This window comes from Enhydra lutris, unplaced genomic scaffold (assembly GCF_002288905.1).
Source record: "Enhydra lutris kenyoni isolate GAN:26980312 unplaced genomic scaffold, ASM228890v2 scaffoldscaffold96, whole genome shotgun sequence".
Lineage (NCBI taxonomy): Eukaryota > Metazoa > Chordata > Mammalia > Carnivora > Mustelidae > Enhydra > Enhydra lutris.
Genome location: NW_019154180.1, coordinates 4,271,871 through 4,284,887, shown reverse-complemented (window position 1 = coordinate 4,284,887; position 13,017 = coordinate 4,271,871). Strand labels below are relative to the sequence as shown.

At 39.2% G+C, this 13,017-nt stretch overlaps 1 pseudogene; it reads left to right on the top strand.

Annotated features, from left to right (window-relative positions):
- The first annotated feature begins 5,562 nt into the window (after positions 1-5,562).
- LOC111139137 lies at positions 5,563-6,041 on the top strand (annotated as a pseudogene).
- The last annotated feature ends 6,976 nt before the right edge of the window (positions 6,042-13,017 follow it).

The window sequence follows — 13,017 nt, the reverse complement described above, 5'->3', positions numbered from 1 at the left end:
TGCTTGCCAGGCTAGAGATAGGATCCCAAATGAATAGATGAAGTTCAACAGAGAAAATTGTTAAGTTTTGCTCCTAGATCTTAAAAGTCCCCATCAGGGTATTGGTAGAAGTGAACAGGGGAGAAGTGAAAAACACTAATAGAATTTTAGTTGATAAAAAGGTTAAGTTTTAAAATTAAGTTTTCCTGTCCTTCTTTCTTTTTAAACTATTTATTAGAGAGAGAGCATGCGTACACATACACACACAAGTGGAGGGAGGGGCAGAGAAAGAGGGAAAGAGAATCTCCAGCAGACCCCCCCCACTGGGTGAAGAGCCTGATGTGGAGCTCCATCTCACAACCCCGAGATCACAACCTAAGCCCAAACCAAGAGTCAGATACCCAACCAACTGAGCCACCCAGGAGCCCCTCCTGTCTTTCTTGTTGTCTTAACTCTGTGCCAACAATTTAGAAGCAGCTCCCAGCTATCTTCAGTGTACAGGGCTGCCACTTCTGCATTACTAAACAAAGGGCTTGATAACACTTCTGCCTTACAGGGCACTGGGTAGCTCAGTCAGTGAAGTGTCTGTCTTCAGCTCAGGTCTTGATCTCAGGATCCTGCAATCAAGCCCCATATGGGGCTTCCTGCTTAGTGGGGAACCTGGTACTCCCTCTGCCTATGCCCCTCCCCACCACTTGTGCTCTCTCACTCAAATAAATAAAATCTAAAAAAAAAAAAAAAAGACTTCCTGCATTACAAACAGTGCTGCTTAGAAATCATCAAAATTGCTCTTGCCCAAGGATTGAAATCTTGGTCCAATTACATGATGCGATTAGATATTGCACCCTGGAATAGCCCCATGCAGTAACCAGATGGAACACCTGGTCCTTTTAGGGAACCTAGATGTGTATGCTCCCTTCAATCCACTTGGGTCTGTAGTTACTCATGCCTGTGGAGTCGGATCCCCATTTTCTAGTCCAGCCAATGCTAGGGATGACTTTGTATCTGGTTCCTGTAAACTCCCTAGGAAATAGGCCCTATTCTGTTCTCTTTTGTTTGGAAAGAATCTTTTCGTAATCCTTCAGTTTTTACTCTGCCATCCACAGATTTTGCTTCAGTCCTTGTTATATACTAACAATAGTTGCCATCTGGTTACTGATTCCTAACCTGGAATTACCTTTTGGGACTTGGACCCTGACCGTCTATCCTTTCCTGTCGAGTATCTCAGCTCTACCCCATTCCTTTGTACTCTTTTATACACTTTATCCATGCTTCGGGTCATACTTAGTTCAAGCATATAGACACACCTAGGATCATACAATACTTCTCTAATCCTCTTGGGGGTTAACTGGGCAATATAGTTAATTATTATAGAAGTTACTCAGAGAAGTCTAAATGAAGATTGAAAAGAGCTGTGAGGTCAGCAAAGGAAAGCATCAGCAAAACAAAAAGACAACCAACTGAATGGGAAAATATATTTGCAAATGACTTATATGATAAGAGCTTAATATCCACAATATACAAAGAATTTATGAAACTCAACACCAAAAAAAATTCACAAACAATCCAATTTAAAAATGAGAAGACCTAAATAGACATTTTTCCAAAGAAGATACCTAGATGGCCTATAGGCACATGCAAAGATGCTCCACCTCACTCGTGATCAGGGAAACACAAATCAAAACCACAATGAGGTATCACCTCACACCTGTCAGAATGGCCAAAATTAACAACACCGGAAACTATAGGTGTTGGTGAGGATGTGGAGAAAGGGGAACCGTCTTGCAGTATTGGTGGGAATGCAAACTGGTGCAGCCACTCTGGAAAACAGGATGGAAGGTCCTCAAGAAGTTAAAACGTAGAACTACCCTGAGACCCAGCAATTGCACTACTAGGTATTTACAGCAAGAAAATGAAAATACCACTCCAAACAGATATATGCACTCCTCTGTTTATGGCAGCATTATTTACAATAGCCAAGATATGGAAGCAGCCTAAGTGTCCACTGATAGGCAAGTGGATAAGGAAGGCAGACTATTATGCAGCCATAAAAAGGGATGAGCCTGTGCCATTTGCAACGACATGGAAGGACCTAGAGGGTGTTATGCTAAGGGAAATAAGTCAGACAGAAAAAGACAAATACCATATGATTTCACTCATGTGTGCAATCTAAAAAACAACAACAACAACAACAACAACAAATAAACAAAAAGCAGAATCAGACCTGCAAATACAAAGAACAAACTGACTGTTGCCAGAAGATAGGGGAGTGGAGAAAGGGGCAGAATGAGTGAAGGGGAGTGGGAGGTCCAGGCTCCGAGGTTTGGGATGAATTTAAGTCCCATGGATGGGAGGCACAGCATAAGGAACAGAGTCCGTGGTACTGTAATAGCACAGTATGGTGACAGATTGCCGCTATTCCTGTGCTCAGCACGGCATAACCCAAAGACTCGTCAGTCACTATGCTGTACACCTGAAACTAATGTAATACTGTGTCTCAACTATACTCAAAGAAAAAAAAAATTAAGAACGTTAAAATTAAAAGAAAAAAGGTGGGAGGAAGAGAGGAAAACTAAGAAAGTATGGTGTTTCCAAATCTAAGAGCATTTCAAAAAAACATCCCTCTTCCCTCACTGGCCACTCCTTTTCTACCTCCTTTGTAAATTCCTCTGCATCTCTCTGCCTCATGAATGGCAAACTCATCCCAGCGCTCACTCCTGAGACCTGTCTACACTCACTCCTAGGTGATCTCGTCTACTCTCTCCTGACACTCTTCAGGACTTTTGCATTGACCACACCCTGTCCCTGGAACTGATCTTCCACATGGCCTATTCTCTCTTCTCTTTCTGTTTTCTACTTAAAACTGAGTCATATTCTCCATAAACTGTTCACTGGAAACCTACTCCAATTCTCTAAATTCTTTTTCCCTGCTTTAAATGTCTTCCTAGTATGTCATACCTTATTTGTTTTATTTGTTGTTTGTACTCCCATCATTGGAATATATGTCCCACAAAGGCATGGATTTTTCTTTTGCTTATTGCTACATTCTCAGCTTCTAAAAAAGTACCTAAAACATAATAGATGCTTAACAGTATGTGCTGGCTGAGTGACAGAAGTATTAAGTGAGATAAGGACATTGGGTAACAATGGGGTGCCTTTTATATAGAGTAGTCAAGAGCAGACTCATTTGGTCAGATCCCTGAAGGAAGTAAGGGAGTGAGCAAAGTGGATATCTAGGGAAATATTGCTGCAAGGCCAGGGCACAGAAAATTGCAAATGCCCTGAGCTGGGTGGGTGCCTGGTGTGCTCAAAGAGCAGCCTAGAATGAACTAAGCTAGGCAAGAGTGCCAGGATATGAAAACAGAGAGAGAGAGAGCATGGAGAACCCTGGCATTTACTCTGAGAGAAATGGGAGGGGGGCAGTTGCACCTGAGTGGCTTGATCTGACTTATACTGTAAGCCAGTCACTTAGGGAGCAAAAGAAAGAGAGGCGTCAAGAGGACTCCAAGGTTTTTGGCCTAAACAACTGGAAAGACAAAGTTGCCATCAGCTGTGATTGGAATGGCTGTGGGTAGAACAGCTTTGAGGAGCTCAAGAGCTCAGCTTGGGACACATGCCATTTGAGATGCCTGTTGATAGGGTGCTCAGAGATTGATTCTGTCCAATATTTAGTGACAGGAAGAAGAAAACTGAGAAGGAACAACAGATTGAGAGTATGATGTCCTAGCAGTTAAGTAAAAAAAAGCAATTCGAGGAGGGAGTGGTCAGCTGTATCAAATGCCATTGCCAAGACATGATGTGGACTGAGGAGTGGCCATTGGTTATCATAATATGAGGGTCACTCATGATTGAGATAAGAACAATGGGGGCAGGCAGAGTCCTTACTGAAATACATTCAAGAGAGAATGAAAGGAAAAGAAGTAGTAACAGAGCATATAAGAGAATACTTCAGAGGAATTTTTCAGCAAAGAGATAAAATATACTACTACATGGTAGTATATTCCTATGTAGAATGCCACTGAGCCATTATAATTAATGTGGACCAATCTATATAGGTCTCAAAAACAGAAGTAGGAAATGATAATGATTATAATCAATTTTTTAAAAATCCTAAAAAATAATATGTATTTTTCCATAGTAAAAGAAAGGAAATGTTCTGGAAGGCCGTACATAAATTCATCACAGTCATTGTCTCCAGAGAGGTGAAGGGTGACTAACACTAGGGGTGTGCCAAGATTATTTTGGTTTTATTTGTAAAAGTTCATTAAAAATGATCTGAAAAAAATTATGACAAAATAGTAACACTTGGGGCACAAATGCTAACCTTACACCTAAAGGGTCTGGAGAAAGAAGAGCAAATAAAGCCTAAACCAAGAAGGAGAAGAGAAATAATAAAGGTTTCTGGAGGGGAAGGGGTGTGGAGGGACTGGTAACTGGGTGATAGACATTAAGGAGGGCATATGATGTAATATAACTGGGTATTATGTAAGACATGTAAGACAGAGGCCTGTACCTCTGAAACCAATAATACATTATATGTTAATTAATTGAATTTAAATTTTAAAATGTTTTTAAAAAGATAAAAAGCTTTTGTATAGCAAAAGAAACAACAAAACTAAAAGAGAACCTACTGAATGGGAGAAGATATTTGCAAATGACATATCTGACAAAGGGTTAGTATCCAATAGAAAGAACTTATAAAACTCAACACCCAAAAAATGAATCATCCAATTAAAAAATGGGCAGAAGGGGCGCCTGGGTGGCTCAGTGGGTTAAAGCCTCTGCCTTTGGCTCAGGTCATGATACCAGGACCCTGGGATCGAGCCCTGCATCAGGCTCTGCTCATCAGGGAGCCTGCTTCCTCCTCTCTCTCTGCCTGCCTCTCTGCTTACTTGTGATCTCTTTCTCTCTGTCAAATAAATAAATAAATAAATAAATAGTAACACTTAGTCATTCAGGGTTTTGAAGCATGGATGGCTATTATCTTCTGTACCTTCCTGTATTTTTAAACATTTTTTCTAAATTAACAGCACCAACAAAAACATGAGTGAATTGGTGGTGAGGCTGTGTAGACTGAATGACTTCAGAGTTTTCATTAACTGTATTACATCACACGAAATGTATGTAATGCATAGAAGCTATAAAAAGGGGAACTGCTGATTGCAAACAGTTTTTAACCAAGTAAAGAAAAATTTTAAATCATGAAGACATTGCCAAGGAGGCAGAACAGAAATAACAGACTAAAATGAGTTGGGAAAAGGTTGGATTGAAAAGGCTGAAATCAGAAAAATTCCAGATATTCTGCTTGTATTAATAATTTCTCCCATTGCAAGTCTTGAACAATAAGAACAAATTCACCTTATTAGATTTCACTTTTTTTACCTGTTTAATAATGAGAGGAAATGGTTCCAAACAGCAAAATGGCAAAGAAAACAAAAGGAAATGAGATAACAACAAAATCCCTGCAGAAAGGGAAGAAAACCAGTAGCAAACCAGACCTAAACTGAAGAGGTAAAACTGTAAGACTTTTAGAAAAAAACATAGGGGCTCCTTGCTGCCGGGGACTGTGGGCCACTGGGGTCGATGAAGGGTCTCAAGCAACAGCTTGCTCTAAAAACCATTGACTGGGTAGCTTTTGGGGAGATCATACCCCCAAACCAGAAGAAAGCCATTGCTAGCCCCCTGAAATCCTAGACAGAGACACTTACCTCCAGGTTGGCTACTCTCCCTGAGAAACCACCTACAAGGCCAATGTGGCAAAGGCTGGCATGGTAGATGACTTTGAGAAGTTTAATGCCCTGAAGGTTCCTGTACCAGAGAATAAATACAGTGTTCAGGTGGATGCTGAAGAAAAAGCAGAAAAGTTGTGCTGAGTTTTTGTCTCTCTCAAAGGCCAGGATTGAGGAGTACGAAAAAGAGCTGGAGAAGATGAAGAACATTTGATCCATTTGATCAGATGACCACCAAGGACATGAATGAATGAAGTCTTCCCAGAAACCAGATTAGACAAGAAGAGGTATCCCTAGTGGCCTCACAAGCCAATTGAAAATTTAGAAACTTGAGGCAGGGAGACAGCTCTCGCCCTCATATTATAAATGCCGGACATTAAAAATTTTTTAAAAAGAAGAAGAAGAAAACAGAGGGAGTAACTTTCATACCACTGGATTTGGCAATGAGTTCTTCAATATGACACCAAAAGTCCAGGCAACAAAAGAAACAGATAAATTGGACTTCATGAATGTAAACTAAGGCTTAGTTGAATCTCTCTTATGTGCATATTGATTATTCCTATTTTGGATTACCTATTAATTCTGGAACAGCTTTCTCGAAACTATTCCATTGCCACACATCCTATCTCCCCATTTCTAGAGTTCCGTTCTTTATTCCCTTTAGCCATCTCACAAAGCCTTTCGTATATCATTTCTCAAAGGGTTGTGATTTCTTTTTCTAATGTTAGGCAAGAATGTGGATGAATACCTTGCATTTTAAATTATATATACCATGCTTTTTTCTGTTAGCAAAAGTCATGGGGAATTTTCACCATATCTCCCACTCTTGGTATCTTAAAAGGGTTTTTTCTTACCATCCTATACACGGGCACTTGCTGTGAAGTCACAGGATAGCCCACTGGAGGCAATACCTTAAAGAAAAATGTCAGTTACTATACGGTACAGTTTCTACTAGTATTTATTAAGAAATGTTATACAGAAAAAAATTCTGCTACATATTTAATTTTGAGAACAAATATATGGAACCATTTCTAGCCAGGACAATGATCTTTCCTTGAACAGGACAAATTTAGGACTAGATAAACCAATGCAATAGAAGAAAGAGCACAGAAAAAACCCTTACATATCTAGTCAATTGATTTCTGACATGGGTACCAAGACCATTCAATGGGGAAAGGACAGTCTTTGACAGATGATGCAGGGACAACTGGATATTCACATGCAAAACAATGAAGTTGAAACTTTACCTTACAATATATACAAAATTAACTCACAATTGATCAAAGACCTAAACCTAAGAAAGAAAACCATGAGGATCTTACAAAAAAACATAGGAAGTAACTTTCATACCATTGGATTTGGCAATGAATTCTTCAAAATGATACCAAAAGTCCAGGCAACAAAAGAAAAAAGTAGACTAAATTAAATTAAATTGAATTTCATGAAAACTCTAAAAATTTTATGTATTTAAGGACACTACCAAGGGAGTAAAAACACAACCCACAGAATGGGGGAAAATATTTCCTAATTAATATCCAACATGTATAAGAACACCTGCAACTTAACCACAGAACAAATAACCGCATTCAAAAATGGCCAAAGGTATTGAATAGACATTTCTCCAAAGAAAGGACACAAAAGGCAAAAAAAAAAAAAAAAAAAAAAATCACATGAAAAGATGTTGAACATCACTAAGCATTAGGGAAATGAAATGAAAATCACAAGAGATATTAATTCACACCCATTAGCCCTTTAGCCACTGGAGTAAATGCTATAAAAATTCCTAAAAGAATTAACCATAGAATTATATATGATCCAGCAATTCTACCTCCAGGTATGTATCTGAAGAATCGAAAGCAGAAACTCAAACAGATACTTGTACACCAATGTTTATAGCAGCATTATTCATAATAACCAAAAGATGGAAGCCACCTAAATGTCTCATCAATGGATTAACAAAGGAAAATTATTTAGCCTTAAAAAGGAATGGATGAGTCTTGAAGACATTATACTAAGTGAAATAAGCCAGACACAAGAGGACAAATAATGACTGCACTTTATCCTTTTTCCCTCCCATTATCCTCCACATTGGACTGAAAACAGCTGGAAACCTAGAGAGATCACTATTGTACAGATGAGAGAGAACTCCAGAAGTCTAGCTCTGACCTGAATAGCTCTAAAGAGAAAGTCAGAAAGTCTCCCAGTGTTTTTCCTTTTTCTCTCCTCTCTCACACCCCAGCCCCCAGGCACTCCTGACACAGTCCTATCTTGCTATCTTGGCAACAGAAGTGGCCTGCAGGCAAGAGCCCAGTATTCCAAGGAGAGAAGTTTTCTTCTCCATTAGGTGGAGCTCTGGCTCCATGAGGGGAGGGACAAGATTTTTTTCAAATTCTCTGGTAACACCACTTGGAGCACTGAGTTGTCTCAGTCACAAGGAAGCTGTGAACCCCTGTGTTCATGGTCCCCCTTCCACCACCTGTGCCCAAGTAGATTTGATCTTTTTTTTTTTTAAGATTTTATTTATTTATTTGACACAGAGAGAGAGAGAGAGAGAGAGATCACAAGGAGGCAGAGAGGCAGGCAGAGAGAGGGGTGAAGCAGGCTCCCCGCTGAGCAGAGAGCCCGATGCGGGGCTCGATCCCAGGACCCTGAGATCATGACCTGAGCTGAAGGCAGAGGCCTAACCCACTGAGCCACCCAGGCGCCCCAGATTTGATCTTTTTTTAATTAAGTTTTTATTTAAATTGCAGCTAGTGAACATACAATGTGATTAGTTTCAGGTGTACAATTCAGTGATTCAACACTTCTGTAGTACACCTGGTGCTCACGACAAGTACCCTCCTTCATCCCCATCATTTCCCCTACTCCCCCATCCCCTCCCCTCTGGTGACCATCAGTGTCTTCTCTATAGTTAAGAGTCTGCATTTATTAACCAATCCGCTTGTTGGTTGTTGACATACTACCTAATATACATCATACTAATGTAATCAATATTTATGAATATTATGGAAACTTGCTATAAAGCCTTTTTACATTGGAGAAAAAAAGAACCTGTTTCTTGGTTTGCCTCCCTCTCTTTTCTTCCTTTTGCTTAATCTGTTTTGTTTCTAAAAGTCCATATATGCGTGAAATTATATGGTATTTGTCTTTCTCTGACTTACTGATTTCACTGAACCATTCTTTTTACAGCTGAATAATATTCCACTATAAATATATACACATCTTCTTAATCTATTCATAAATCTATTTATCTATCGATAGACTCTTGGGCTGTTTCCATACTGTCAACAATGCTGCTGTCAACAATACTGTGGTAAACATAGGGGTGCATGTATCTCTTTGCATAAGGGTTTTTGTAGTCTTTGGGTAAATGCTTGGTGCTGCGATTACTAGATCCTATGCTAGTTTCTATTTTGAACTTTTGAGGAGCTCTGTACTGTTTTCCAGAGCGGCTGCACCAGCTTGCATCCCCACCAACAGTGCAGGAGGGTGCTCCTTTCTCTGCATCCTCGCCAGCATCTGTTGTTTCCTGTGTCATTGATTTTAGCCATTCTAACAGCTGTGAGGGGATAGCTCATTGTGGGTTTGATTTGCATTTCCCCAATGATGAACGATGTTGAGTATCTTTTCATGTGTTTGTTAGCCATCTGGATGTCTTCTTTGACCTGAGTCAAAGGCAAATGCTTAACCAGCTGAGCCACCCAGGAGCCCATCTGTATGGCTTCTTGGATAAATGTCTGTTCATGTCTTCTGGCCATTTTTAAACTGGATTAATCATTTTTTGGGTGTTGAGTTTGGTAAGTTCTTTATAGATTTTGGATACTAACCCTTTATTGGATGTGTCATTTGCAAATGTCTTCTCTCATTCCATAGATTACCTTTTAATTTTGTTGATTCTTTCCTTTGCTGGGCAGAACCTTTTTATTTTAATGTAGTCTCAATAATTTACTTTTGCTTTTATTTCCCTTGCCTCAGGAGGTGGAGGTCAAAAGAAAGCCAGGGTAACAATACTTACATCATACCAAATCAACTTTAAAACAAAGACTGCAGGGGCGCCTGGGTGGCTTAGTCAGTTAAACGTCTGCCTTCGGCTCAGGTCATGATCCCAGGGTTCTGGGATTGCGCCCCACATCAGGCCCCCTGCTCAGCGGGGAGTCTGCTTCTCCATCTCCCTCTGACCCTACCCCCTGCTCTCTCTCGCTCTCTCTCAAACAAATAAATAAAATCTTTTTAAAAAAATAAAAAATAGGAATGTTTGTGTGGCTCAGTTGTTTAAGCATCTTCCTTCAGCTCAGGTCATGATCCCAGGGTCCTCCAATAAAGTCCTGTATCAGGACTTGCTCAGCAGGGAGCCTGCTTCTCCTTCTGCCTGCCACTCCCTCTACTTGTGCTCTCTTTCTGACAAATAAATAAAATCTTTTTAAAAATAAAAAAGACTGTAACAAAAGACAAAGAAGGACACTATATAATCATAAAGGGGATGATCCATCAAGAAGATATTTACAATTGTAAATATTTATGCACCCAACATGGGAGCATCCACAAATATATAGAAGTTAACATACATAGAGGAATTAATCAATAATAATACAAATAATAGTAGGGAACTTTGACATCGCACTTATATCAATGGACAGATAGATCATCCAAACAAAAAATCAACAAGAAAACAGTGGCTTTGAATGACACACTGGAACTGATGGATTTAATAGATACATGGAGAACGTGCCATCCTAAAATAGCAGAACACACATTCTTTTCAAGTGCACATGGAACATTCTCCAAAATAGATGAAATATTAGACCACAAAACAGGTCTCAACCAAACAGGTCTCTTTAAACAAATTTAAAAAGATAGAAAGTGTATCATGCATCTTTTCTGACCACAGCATTATGAAACTAGAAATCAACCACAGGAAAAAAAAAGCGGGTCACGTGCCTGCTGAAACACAAACACCCACATTCCCTGTAAAATTTAACAAGGCCCAGAGACAAAGTCATAGTCAGGAATGTCCGGGATGCAATCCACAATTATTTGGCACATGAAGAAGACCGTGAAAATCTCAATTTGCACGAGAAAAGACAATCAGCAGACACCCATCACAAGACGGTGCAGATGCGCAGGAATTCCCTGACAAAGTTAAAGCGGTCATTACAAAAATGCTCAGTACGTCACCGTGAACGCTCTTGAAACAAAAGTTAAAAGAGAAAACGTCGGGCGCCTGGGTGGCTCAGTGGGTTAAGCCTCTGCCTTCGGCTCAGGTCATGATCTCAGGGTCCTGGGATCGAGGCCCACATCGGGCTCTCTGCTCAGCGGTGAGCCTGCTTCCTCCTCTCTCTGCCTGCCTCTCTGCCTACTTGTAATCTCTCTCTCTCTCTCTCTGTCAAATGAATAAATAAAATCTTAAAAAAAAAAGATTTAAAAGAGAAAACGTCAGCAAAGAAATAGAAGATACAGGAAAAGACATTTGTCTTGGAAGCTTAGAACTAAAAAATGCAATAACTGAAATAAAAATACCCAATTGAAGGACCCAATATCACAATGCAGATGACAGAGGAAAGATTCACTGAACTTGAAGACAGACCAATAGAATTATTTACTCTGGAGAACAGAAAAAAAGATTTAAAAGAAACAAAAAGAGCCTCAAGAACCAGCAGGACAACAATCTAAAGGTCTAATATTTGTGTTATTAGAGTCACAGAAGGAAAAGAGAATGACTTTAGTGCTGAAAAAAAACATTTGAATCATTAAGGGCAGAAAACTTCCCAAGTTTGGCAAAGGATATATAAATGCAGATTCAAGAAGCTGTACAAACTTGAGCAGAATAAACTCTCCAAATCCATGCCATCATATTCAAACTTCTGAAAATGAAAGACAGAAAAATATCTTGAAAGCAGCCACGGAAAAACTGCAATATCTATAGGGGAACAAATGATTCATATGACTGGATTTTTCACCAGAACCCATAAGCCAGAATAAGGTGGCCCATTTTTCAAATGCTGAAAGAAAAGAACTATTACTCCAGAATTCTGTATCCAGTAAAAATTGCTTTAGGATTAAAGGTGAAATGAAGCCATTCTCAAATGAAGGAAAGATAAGAGAATTCATAGCCAGAATTGCCAGAATCGCTAATGGATATTCTTTATTAGAAGGGAAATTATACTAGAAGGAGATTTGGAATATCAGAAATGAAGGAGGAGCAACAGAAATGGTAAATATCTCAGGAGACGTAATAGGGCAAAAAGTATAAGACTGTCTGATGGGTCTTTTCAATATAACATATGTATAGACAACTATAACATAAAAAGAGGAAGGTAAGGGGACCTATATGGTGCTAATGGTTTTACACTCCAATTGAAATGGTAAAATGTTTATTCTAAATGGACTGTGAGAAGTATGTATTTTGTACCTGCTAGAGCAAACACTAAAAAACCATACAGAGAGATAGAGTCCAAATTACAACATATAACTTAAAATGAAATATTCCAAAACCTATTCAAAGGACCCAAAAGAAGGCAAGAAAGAAGAAACAGAGGAACAACAATGACAATGAATAGAGGGAGCAAACAGAAAATAACAAAATGGTAGCCCTTAATATAAACACATCAGGACCCAAATGACATTTATGGAATCTTCCACCCAACAGCAGCAGATTATATGTGTGTTTTCAGGTGTTCATGGAATGTTCACCAAGATAGACCTTACTCTGGGTTATAATGTAACAAATTTAAAAGAATTTAAAATATACAGCATACTTTCTCTGGCCATAAAAGAATTTAGAAATCATTTATAAACTCAAATCAAGCAGAAAGAGGGAAATAACAAAGATAAAAGCAGAAATCAATACGATTAAAAACAGAAAACCAATAGAGAAAATTCAAGAAAGCCAAAAGTTGGTTCTTTGATAATGATCAACAAGATTGATAACTCTGTAGCAAGACTACCAAAAATAGAAGACACAAATCAGCAATATCAAGAATGAAAGAATGGAAATGACCAGATCTTGTAGCCATTTAAAGGAAAATAGTAAGAGAATAATATTATTAGCTTTTTAAAAAAGATTTTATTTATTTATTTGACAGACAGAGATCACAAGTAGGCAGAGAGGCAAGCAGAGAGAGGGGGAAGCAGGCTCCCTGCTGAGCAGAGAGCCCGATGCGGGGCTCGATCCCAGGACCCTGAGATCTTGACCTGAGCCGAAGGCAGAGGCTTTAACCCACTGAGCCACCCAGATACCCCTATTATTAGCTTTCTAAACATAAATTTGACTCCAACTGTTAGGCTGTTTCTACCCTTCTTCCTATTAATT